The 11,784-nt window shown below is 53.8% G+C and overlaps 1 pseudogene across 1 annotated transcript; it reads right to left on the reverse strand.

Moving 5' to 3' along the window:
- Positions 1-1,231: 1,231 nt before the first annotated feature.
- Positions 1,232-11,132, reverse strand: LOC308640301 (arylsulfatase D-like; annotated as a pseudogene). The gene is made up of 8 exons: positions 11,110-11,132; positions 9,986-10,199; positions 8,874-9,016; positions 7,277-7,335; positions 4,747-4,866; positions 3,714-4,130; positions 2,209-2,371; positions 1,232-1,327 (listed from the first exon to the last, which is right to left on the reverse strand). The product of its transcript is annotated as an arylsulfatase D-like (transcript).
- Between the last annotated feature and the right edge of the window lie 652 nt (positions 11,133-11,784).

Genomic DNA, 11,784 nt, shown 5'->3' on the forward strand with positions numbered 1-11,784 from the left:
CTCCTCCTTCCTTGAGATCCTCACTCCATCCCCTCTCCCTCATCCCCACTCTCTCTCTTCCCTCTTCCTCCTCTCTTCCCCCCTCCTCCTCTCCATCTCCATCTCCTCATCCTCCACCCTCCCCCCCCCTCCTCCTCCACTTCTCTCTCTCCTGCTCCATCTCTTCACCTCCTTTCATCTCTTACTCCTCTCCTCTCCTCCTCCTCCTTCTCTTTCTCCTCCTCCTCCTGCTGCTTTCTCCCTTTTGTCCTCCTTCTCCATCTCCTCCTCCTTCTCAATCTTTCTCCTTCTCATCCTCCTCCTCCCCTTCTCCTTCCTCCATCTCCTCCTCATTCTCCTCTTCCTCATCTCCTACTCCTCCTTTTCATCATTTTCTCTCCTCCATCTCCTTTTCCTTCACCTCCTCTTTCTTCTCTGCCTCCTCTGTCACTTCGTCTTCCTTCTCCTTCTCCTCCTTCTTCTCCTCATCTTTCCTCCTCCTCTGCATCATCATCATCTCTTCTCCATCTCCTCCTCCTCCTCCTCCATTTTTTTCTCCTATTCCTCCTCCTTCTCTTCCCCCTACTTCTCCATATTTTCCTCCTCTTATTCCTCCTACTCCTCCACCTCCTTCTCCTCCTCCTCCTCAGCCTCCTTTTCCTGCTCTTCCATCTCCTTTTTCTTCTTCTACTCCCTCTCCTCCTCCTCCTCACCTCTCCTCTTCTTCCTCCTCCTCCTCATCTCTCCTACATCTCCTCATCTCCCCCTCCTTCATCTCCTCCTCCTTTTATTCCTCTTCTTCCTCCTCCTTCTCCCCCTCCTCCTCTCCCCTGCCACCTCCTCCTCCACATTCTCTTCCTCTTTCTCCTCCTCCTTTTTCTCATCCTTTTCCTCTTCCCCACCCTTTTTTCCCTCCTTCTCCTCCTCCTCCATCTCCTCCTCCTTCTCCTCCCTCTCCTCCTCCTCATCTCTCCTCTTTCTCCTCATCATCAACATCATCTTCTCTCCACCTCCTCCTCCTCCTCCTCCTCCTTGTCTTTCTTTTTCATCTCCTTTCCTCCTCTTCTGTCTCCTCCTCCTCCTCCATTTTCTTTTTCTCCTTCTCCTCCTCCATCTTCTCCTCCACCTCTGTCTCTTTCTCCTCCTCTTCATCATCATCCCCCCCCTTCTCCGTAGTCTCCTTGCTCTGGGACCTCCGATGCGGACTCCTTTGGCTCCCTGTCTCCGTCCCTCCCCGTGGCTTGCCCCTCACCTCTGTAGATCCCATTGCACCTCCCCAGCTGCTGGTGTTCATCTGTGGCCTCCAGTAACCCTCCTAATAGGTGATCGTGGAGTTCTTCAGACGGTTCTAATCAAGGGCTTAGAGGGCTTTAACTGTGGAGAAGGTGGAAGGTGTCAGAGAGAGCACCCACACGGGTCTCAGCTGGGGGCATGTGCTTCCCATTCTATGCACAAGCCACCTTGTACTGGACCGTCACAGAAAGAGCCCCTGCCCAGAGACCACAGGGACATGTGTGATCACGGTGCTGAGACTGTCGTGCCCAGGTCTGCTTAGCACCACGTCACCTCGAAAACCAGGAGAGACTTGCAAAGAAATATCCAGGACGTCGTCAGCAGGCATGGTTTTGATGTGCAGTGCCAGTGGGGTCAAGTGCCCTAATAAAAGGGTGAGAGGGTGGCCCGGGGCAGGGAAAAGCCATGACAGATTCCAGCCCACATGGAAGGAACCACAACCAATAGCAGTAAAATTTATGATGGCCATGATCAGCAGAGCAGGGGGACACCTGCAAACCCAGCAGTATTTCCCTGCACCGTGGAGACCAGCGGTCCTTCCTACCCCTGAAGGCACAGAGGCCAATTCACGAGGGATGTGAGCTGCTGTCCTCCTTGGGGACATCTGTCTCTCACGTAGTTCAGATGTCAGGATATTCGTGCAAGGACATGTCACCTGACCTGCGAGGGCTTCCACGTCTCCAGGAAACCCTCGCAGATGGAAGAGTCTGCAAGTTCTTGCTTCTCTCTAGCGTGTCCCCAAGCCCCGAAAGCAGAGCCCTTTTCCTCCACGATGCTGAAAGCTAACATTGTCTCTCTGCTTCCTGTAACCACTAAGGGTGATGCTGAATGACAGCTTCTCACAAAACTGACTGCTAACGGAATGATTGGTTTTGTGCAAAATTAGACTATCACTGGGAAGAAATGAACAAACAAGTGACACGAGTGGTGTGTACTCTCCCCTGTTCTTGATCTTGACTTACCTACAAACCACTCCATCTCCTCCACGTTGTCTCTGTATAAACCATGGCGGCTTCTCCTGAGGAAGACTTTCAAGGTCACCAGTGGAGTGTGGACGTGCAGCTGGGACACAAAGAGGAGAAAGGGCCTGTCCTTGTTTGTGAAATTAGAAAACCACTGGAATTATGGACGGGAGATGATGGTGTCCACAGTGGACCTTGAATGTGCTGCGTCCATGACCTGGATTCACCTGCTGGGATTTCACTGTGAGGGGTCCCCTCAAAAACTCATGAGTGAGACCATGCAAGAAAGTTCACAGGTAAAATGATTAGATTATGAGAGGTGTGACCTAGAAGTGGATTAATCCACTTGGATGAACTCACTGGGTGGTGACTGTAGCACGTGGGGTGTGGCTGGAGGAGGAGATCCCTGGGCTGTGCCTTTGGGGTCTCTATCCTGTCCCTGGTGAGCAGAGCTCTCTCTGCTTCCTGGTGCCCTGTCCTGAGCTGCTCTCCTCCTCCAGGCCCTTTCGCCATTTTGTTCTGCTCCCCTTGGGCCAGAGACATGGAGTCAGTCGGCCAACCATGGACTGAACCTTGGAAACCATGAGCCCCAAATAAACTCTTCCTCCTCCAAATGTTCTTCTTGGGACCTTTAGTCACAGTGGCAATTTTGTCTGAGTAAAACAATATCCACGGTCAGTATACTACAGGAAGATATTTTGAGAGGGAGGGACGGGACACCCCACCCACCCACCCTGTGTTACAGAACATTGCCATCATTATTATTTTATTATTAGGTGCTGCTAATTTCTGACTTTCCCTAATTTATAAATTAAATATCTTCATAGGTATGTACGCATAGGGAAATAGCTATATATTGTAGTATATGTATGAATATTTATTTATTACTTATATATGAATGGTTGGGTACTCTCTGGGGTCTCAGGCATTCCCTGGGCCTTGGAAGGAGTCCCTGATGCACGACCACTACTTGGATACTTTCCAGTGCAACCCGGTAACTCAACGCAGAGATCTGAGTGTGGAAACCAATTCATACAAAGAGGTTGGACCTTTCCTTTTTCTTTTTTTTTTTTTTTTTTTTTTTTTTTTTTTTTTTTTTTTTTAGCACCAGAGATGGAACCCAGGGGTGCTTCACCACTGAGTCCCTTCCCCAGTCCTTTCGATATTTTATTTACAGACAGAGTCTCACTGAGTCTCTTACGGCCTCTCTCAGTTGCTGAGGCTAGCCTCCCACTTGCCATCCTCCTGCCTCAGCCTCCCCAGCTGCTAGGATGACAGACGTGGGCAAAGTGACTCCATAAAGAAATCCTTCAGCATATACACTGTGGAATACTATGTGGCCATGAAGAAGGATAGCTTCCTTTCATTTGTGAATGAAGTGTGAGTTTGGACCTTTTCAATGCACCTGCTGCTATGGGACCCCAGGGTAGCTCACAGCTCAGAAACTGCCCCCCCACCTAAGATCGTGAGGGTCCCCACCTTTGAATGTAGGCCGTGGCTTCCTGCAGCATCCGTCTGGTGGTGCTCCCCACATCCATGGGCTGCTCGGTGACCTGGTGGTTCCGCATGAGCACACAGTTTTCCAGAGTCGCAGGAACCCACAGCTGGAGAACCACGTGGTGAAGACGAGGCTGGCCGTGCGCCCAACTGCGGTCTAGGGATCCGAGAGGAGGCCACTGAGTTTGGCAGCCGTGAGCGTCAGGACGCCCAGAGCCAGGATGCGGGTGTAGCAGCTGAACTGGGCAGCCACTGTGACCCCCAGCTATGGGGGCCTGTCAGGGTCACAGTTGTTGATCAGGGTGAAGGGCAGTCCATAGAAATAGTGGAAGCTGTGGTTCAGCGGGTGGTGGCAGTGGTCACCGCAGGACGTGCAGCTCACGCCCTGGTGCCACTTTCCTGCGAGTGGGGGTGGGTGGTCAGCCACCCAAAGGGCACACGCTGTTGCCTGGGACAAAGAACTCCGGGGCCATTTGGATGCGGTCAGGGGAAAGAAAACCTCCAGAGAGCAGATCCTGAATCAGCAGAGGCTATGAGTGACCTCAACCAAGACTTGCTTTTGGTTTTGGGTACCAGGGATTGAACTCAGGGGCACTCGACCCCCAGCCCCATCCCCGACCCTTTTTGTGTTTTATTTAGAGACAGAGTCTCGCTGAGTTACTTGGGGCCTCGCTAAACTGCTGAGGTGGACCTCTAACTTGCGGTCCTCCTGCCTCAGCCTCCCAAGCTACTGGAATTACAGGTGGTGGAGCCAGGCTCTGAAGAGCTTTCTGATTCCTTGGGGCTGAAGAAGATAGACAGGTTCATAGAAGGAAAGAAGGCAAAATATATATCAAAGAACCCCAAACCTCTGCAATGAGGAGAACATCTGAACTGAAAACCATCCGAGAGGACCGGAGTGGAGCCAGATACCAACTCGGGAGGCGGAGAAGGATGAAAGTTTTTTTTTTTTTTTCCTCCAGAGGAAATTGGTCCCTTGACAATTGGATGGGAGGGGAATCAGGTGTTCGAATACTTACGAGGCTGGTGGCATAGCCTTGCTCCTTTGGGATTTTTGCAAAAGTGGTTTTGTTGGCAGGAAGCCTGCCTGAGCCTGCATTCCAGTAGAGGACCAGGTACTCATCGTTGTCCATTCCTGTGGATCCCACAGCAGAGCAAGGTTCATGTTCCCTTTGCCAGGAACAGGTCTTAGCAAAGGGATTCTGGGCACCAGGGGACAGTGGGCAAGAATCTGGCTGTCAGCACTTGGGGAAGGTGGGGAGGTGGTGCTCTGGGTAGCGAGTGGGTGCAGATCAGAGAGGTTGTTAAATGTGCTATTGTGCACAGCATGACCCCACCACTGAGCATCATCTGTCCCAATGTCAGCTGCATAAGTTGGACACACCTTGCCTATCATGAGAACCAACCCAGTATATCTATCTATCTATATATCTATCTATCTATCCATCATTACCTATCATCCAGGTACCATTACGTTGCATCTATCCCCTTTCTATCCACACATCATTTATCTGTCACCTGTATGTGCATTATGCATCTGTCACCTCTATATACCTCTATCACCCATCATTAGCTATCACCTGTTCCTCTATTATCTATTGACAGGATTGCTATCAATTGAGCATCATTAATCCATCTTCCTTCATTGATGGTATCACCATCATCATCTATGGAGCATTGTATCTCACCTGTCAATCACCGTATTTCTGCTTCTCATCCACCAATGATGGTGGTCATCCCGTCCCAGAAGGCTCCCTCCGCACAGCCTACCAAGGGCACCTACCTGGCAATTTGATGAGACAAGAGCTGGTACGTGGAAAATACCAGAAGGAAAAGAACCTTTCTCCTGTACCAGACGTGCACAGACATTTGTGTTGGGTGTTTTTTCCCTGAGCAATTTTTTTCTCTGAGTATCACCACGATTCCCGCAGAACCTGCAGCGTGCTGTGTGTCCCAGTTCAGCTAGGGATGATCTAGACCTCAGGAAGAGGTGTGTGGTTATCTGTGACTCCCATTTGATTAACCCAGGGGTACCTAACCCCTGAGCCCCCTCTGTAGCCCTATTTTGCATTTTACTTAGAGACAGGGTCTCACTGAGTTGCTTAGGGCCTCCTTTTGGCTGAGGCTGGCTTTGAACTCGTGATCCTCCTGCCTCAGCCTCCCAACTGCTGGGATGACAGGTGTGAGCCACCATGCCGGTATTGTGTGTGGGTTTTAACACCCACGGGGGCTGAGGGTCCTGAGGGGTGAGGGCATACGAGGTCCTGTTCGGAGCACACACTGCAGGAAGGTGACAGGAGGGCACATTAGCTTTCAATTTCCCAGTATCTGCGGGATCACTACCCAGCTAGAGTGGCAATGGGGTACAGGCTGCAGCTGGGAGCTGCTGTCCAGGGTCCCCGCGACACCCACCTGATCGGAGTGGCTCTGCTCGGGGTACAGAGCGGGGGGCCACCAGGTTCTGGGTGAGTCTCACGCCCTCCTCCACCAGCCGGTCGATATTGGGGGTCCCGAGAAAATCAGATGAATGTCACTTGGGAAAGGGTTGGGAATGCTCTGGGCCTCAGACGAGGCCTGCATGGAACTTCCCGGGGCTGCGTTGCACCTGTCTTAGTGCGCCCAGTTCTCTGAGTTTGCAAAGGACAGATGAGGCTCACCCTGGGCGGTTCCTCCTACAGCCCTCCCCCCACCTCAGCTGTTGCCAAAGCTACAAAGGGCACCCCAGATTTTGAATTTTGGCTTTGGCCTGGGGGGCTGGCACAGAGATACCTTGCCCGTTTCAATTTCTGGGGGTCATGAATGACAGATGTTGCACAGTGATTATAAACACGGGCTGCGAGAGACGCTTTTGTCCAGCTGGGGAATGACGTGGGTTCTGAGCCCAGGCAGTCTGGGCTCAGCCAGGACCTTAGGTGGGTTCGGGGTACAAAATTCACATCTGCGTGGTGACATTCTCCTCTTAGGGTGGGTTATGGGGGACCCCTTGTCACAATAACTCTGTGGTTACATCGCAGGGCTTCTTAGAGGAAGATGGACCCCAACAGAATTACGTTTGAAGGAAGAGATGACCGATGTCACACACAAAGGCAAAGTTTTTGGCTTTTTCTTATTTTTTTTGGGGGGGGTATGCAACCCAGGGGGCTTGTATGCTTTAAATATCCCATCAGCATCCACGAAGGGTGCACCCTGAGTTTCCTACCAGGTTTCTCAGGTGCAAAATTCAAAGAGAAGATGAAACACTTCACCTAAGAGCTTTTGCAGTCAGACGTGCAAAAATAGATTGAGAATCTCACTGTAGATACGAATCCCAAAGGCAATGACCCAGCCCCTAGAGCTCAAGGAATTCCCCATGGACTGTCAGATGACAGGTGCTACTCTCTTCCCTTCTCCCTTGGAGAAGGCTGCATCTGGTGGGAGCTAAGCTATAAAAGCTCAGACCTTGTTCTTCATGCGCCTAAAGCTGACCACTCAGTGACCTCCCATAAGAAAAGTTTTGCTCCCCTGAGGACAACTGGAAAAGTGCAGAGACACTGGAGGTGTCCCACTTTGGGATGTGGTGCTATTGGTGAGCAGCAGGTGGAGACCAGAAATGTTGGTCAACATCCTACAATGCACAGGATGGGCCCATCACACAGAGTGATCTGGGCCAGTGTACCAGTAGGACCAAGGCTAAAGAACCTTGTCAGTCCTTCCATCCATCCATCCACTCACCCACCCACCCATTCATCCACCATTCAACCATCCATACATACATACATCCATTCATCCATTTGCCCATCCACCCACCCATCTGCCTGCCCATCCACCCACCCACCCATCCATCCACCCACCCATCCATCCATTAACCCATCCACCCATCTACCAATTTGCCAATCCAACCACCCATCTGCCCACCCATCCACTCACTTATCCATCCATCCACCCACCAAGCCACCCACCCTCCATCCATCCATCCATCCATCCATCCATCCAGGCATCCATCTATCCATCCACCCACCCACCCACCATCCACCCATCTATCCATCCATCCATCCAGGCAACCATCTATCCATCCATCCATCCATCCATCCATCCATCCATCCATCCAGGCAACCATCTATCCATCCATCCATCTATCCATCCACCCATCTATCCATCCATCCATCCATCCATCCAGGCAATCATCTATCCATCTACCCATCTATCCATCCACGAACCCACCCACGATCCACCCATCTATCCATCCATCTATCCACCCACCCATCCATCTATCCATCCACCTATGGTGGATGGGCAGATAGACAAATGGATGATGCCTGGATGAAAACATGGACAGATGGGTGGGTGGAGGAATGGCTCGTTCATAAATGGATACCTAAGATTCAGGCTGATGGATTTGGGGTAAAATTCTAGTCATTTGCTAACCCTGAGAATAAAGGACTCAGAACTGAGTACAATTTTACAAGCCTGTGTGTAATTCTCTACCCAGTTTAGCCAAAATAAGAAAATACCCCACACTCCCTAAGATCCTCTGGCCTCCAAAGACCCCCATTCATACCTTATCCTGGCCACCATTTTGGCCCTGGCTCCCCCACACCCCACTAAGACATGCATTTTGCCCTAGTCTCCAGTCATACTGGGGATCAGGGTTTCTGTGAACACAGGATATGCGAGTATCTTTTGGACTCACTGCTTTCAAATCCTTTGGGTCTGAACCCAGCGGTGGCACTGCTGGGTCGTATTGTGATTCAATCTTAAGCTTTTGAGGGGCCACTATATTGTTCTGCCAGGGGCCACCTGGAGCCCCAGGAGCTGGAGAGGCAGGAGGAGCCTCCCTGTAGCCCATGGAGGGAACTCAGCCTGGGACTCTGATCTCAGCCTCCGCCCTCCAGGGCTGGGGGAGGGGTGGTGGTGCCTGGATTACATTTAAGTTTCTGTGTTTTGGTTATTTATTACAGCAGCCCCAGAAAAACCCTTACATACACAGCAGGGCCTCAAGTCGTTTGAGAGGGCTAAGACCCTATTTTTACTGTTGGAAAATAATCATTTTTGGTGCTGAGTTCTGCAGCACTAAGAAATTTCATTTGCACTGGTCGATTTTAAGTGAATTATTCCACGAAACTGCACACAAGGCAGCACCCCAACACCAAAACCGCACTCTACCTCAGTGTAAGGTTCCCATAGCAACCAACATCCCAGATGCCCAGAGCATCTGCCAAGATCAGCAGGATGTTTGGTTTGGAGGCATTTGGTGATTTCTGCTCACAGGTCTGCAACATACAAGGTGGAGAAGCAGGGTGGAGTCCCTGCAGAAGAAATAAATGTACAGGATTTGGCATGCAAAGTTTACACCATGCATATGTAGATGTCAGGGGTCTGGTGAGGGATTGAACTGAACTCCTATGATGCCAACTGAGCCCCAAGAAAATTATCCAGTTGTGGGAAGCCTCTGGTTTTGCAGGGAATCCAGCAGCCCAAGAAAACCAGGGTGGAGTCCCTACTGCTAATGGCCAATCAAGACCAAAGCTGAGAGAGGCCCATTTCCCCCCTGCACCCAAACTGGAGATTCTCAGCAAGCAATCAGACACTGAGCCCTCCTAATAAGAAAGTTCCCTCCACTTTAACCCCATGCAAAGAGCAGAGGTCCCCTCTTTATCCTCTGGGGACACATTCTCAGAGGATGTTGAAAGTTCAGCTAGTACCTAACCCTATATAGACTATACTTTTCCAGTATATATAGATGCCTGTCATAAGGTATAATTTATAATCTAGGAAGGGCACTAGCAGGACCAGACTCACAGGGACACTAGGATTTTAAACCACAGATGGGGAATTCAAAGCAATCCCAGAGACGCAGTGCAGCCGGCAGAGAGTCCCTGAGCCTCTGAACAGGGGGCCAGGCGCCCCACCGCGCCAGCGACTACTAGGAGCTTCACTGACGGGTCCTGGGCTCCACCCGCCCCAGGACCCAGAGGGACTCAGCTATCCAGGACGCGCTGGGGGTGGGGCAACCCGGGAGAGCAGGTGGTCGGAGTCACTGTGACGTCACAATGTGGGGGGAGGGTAGCCAGAGGAAAGGGGCGGGGGCTGCCATAGATCTTGTGCACCCTGGGGCTGGGGGACTGGAGGCCGGTCCCACTGCTGTAGGATCGGGCTGCGCGAGGGCGCCGTGGGCAGACTGGAAGACCCAGAGCAGGACTGGCGTGTCCTAGCGCTGGGGGGGGGGGGGCAGCTGTGGCGGGGGGCGGGGATGAGGGAAAGTCAAGGGTCCGCACCCTGCGGTTTTTATCGGGCTGTGGGGGAGGGTCATAAGGCCGTGCACAGCTGCGCTGGGGCGGGATGGGGGACTTGGGGGCCAGGAGCAGGGCGGGGCGTGTCCTAGAGTAGGGGTGTGGGTGTGCTGGGGGTGGGCCAGGGACAGGCCTGAGTGTTGGGCACCCCGGAGCTGGGGCTGCGAGGGGGACGCGCCCAGGAGCTGGATGGGGCTTCCTAGGGGGACACAGGGTGGAGGGCGGTGCAAGGGCGTGTTCTAAAGTGCCCAATGTACTGCAGGGGGCGGAGCAAGGAGCGTGTCCTAGAGGGGCATGTGCTGGGGGTGGAGCAAGGGGCGTGCCTCAGTTTGAGCGGGCAACACATAGCTGAGGCTGGGAGGGGACGTGCCCAGGAGCCCACCAGGGCCTGTCTTGGGAGAGACTAGGCCTTAAGGTGGGGTGGCGCAAGGGGTGTGCCCTAGGATGGGGGAACTGGACATGCTGGGGGCGGGCCTTAGTGTTGGGCACCGCGGAGCTGCCTCAGGGTGGACACTTGGTCCCAGGAGCGAAGTGGGGAGTGACTTGGGAGGGGAAGGGGCGGTGCAGGGGACCAGTGGCGGCCCTAGTGTTGGAGGCACCGTCAGTGCTGGGGGGAGGGGAGAGAGGCCCTGGAGCGGGACAGCAGTGGCTTAGACTGTTCCTGGGGACTCCCCAGGAGCATCAGGGAGGGGGCGCGGGGTGTGCGGGTGGGGGGACTCAAGCCGAGCCCCAAGTCGGGACCAGGTGGTATTCGGGGAGTGATAGGGCCAGACGGCCATTTGGGGAGGGGACCGGACAGGAGTCTCAGCCAGGGTCAAGACCGTGTTGGGGGAGGGACAGGATTTTGTCTTAGAGTGTGTGACAGGCCATGGCTGGGGGTGGGGACCAGGACGGGACACGGAAGTTTACAATTTATTGGGGAGACACGGGCATCGGGCTACGTGTCTTAAAAATGTGTATGTGGAGGGTGTCACAGCCGTGTCAGGGTGGGGCAGGGGACATGCCTTATAGAGATTGTGGGACTTGGCCCTGGGGAGGGGTCCCGGCTCCTAATGGGAGGGGGCAGAGCGGGTCTTAGTGGGGGGACACTGCAGCGCATCTGTGCCTACCTGGTGTGGGGGACACAGGCCATGAGGGGGCAGGGAGCGGGTCTTGGAGGGGTTCCGAGGCCCGAGGGTCTCAGCGTGGGGAGATGTGTCACCCCCTACGACCCGGGAGCAGCCCGGTCGCAGGCGCAGTTTCCGAGGCTCAACCCGGGCCCCGCCTCCTGCTCGGCCTGCGCCCCACCTCCTTCTGCGCCCCACCCCAGCGCTGCTCTCTGGGCCGCGCAGAGAATGCGCCTGGGGCTGGGTTTTGGTGACTCGCCATTTCGGTGCACCTCGGCTTCCTTCCCAGGGTCTCTCGCTCTTCCCCTCCCCAGGCCTGAGTGGCTCAGTCCCGGGGTCCCGAGTACCTGGCGGTGGCCTAGGCACACCTGGGCCTGCTAGCGCACCTCTGCGTGGATCCCATGACTGTGCGCTGGCACCGAGGAAGGACCTTGACCCCAGATCTGGGCGCAATCCTGCCTGGGCTGGTGTCTCCGCCCACCGGGCTGCTGGGCTCGCTCCAGGAGCCCGGTGGCTCACTTCATCCGATTAACCTCCCAACTCTGGGCCTGGGGAGTGGCGCCTGGAAACAGGTTCTCCCGGGTCCCCACCTCCTGGTGAAGCTGGGGCTTCTGGAGCTGCTTATTCTGGATGGGGCACAAGCAGGATGACTCCCAAGGCAGCCAGGGCAGCTTAGGG

This window comes from Spermophilus citellus (genome assembly GCF_964194105.1).
Source record: "Spermophilus citellus genome assembly, contig: SCAFFOLD_437, whole genome shotgun sequence".
NCBI lineage: Eukaryota > Metazoa > Chordata > Mammalia > Rodentia > Sciuridae > Spermophilus > Spermophilus citellus.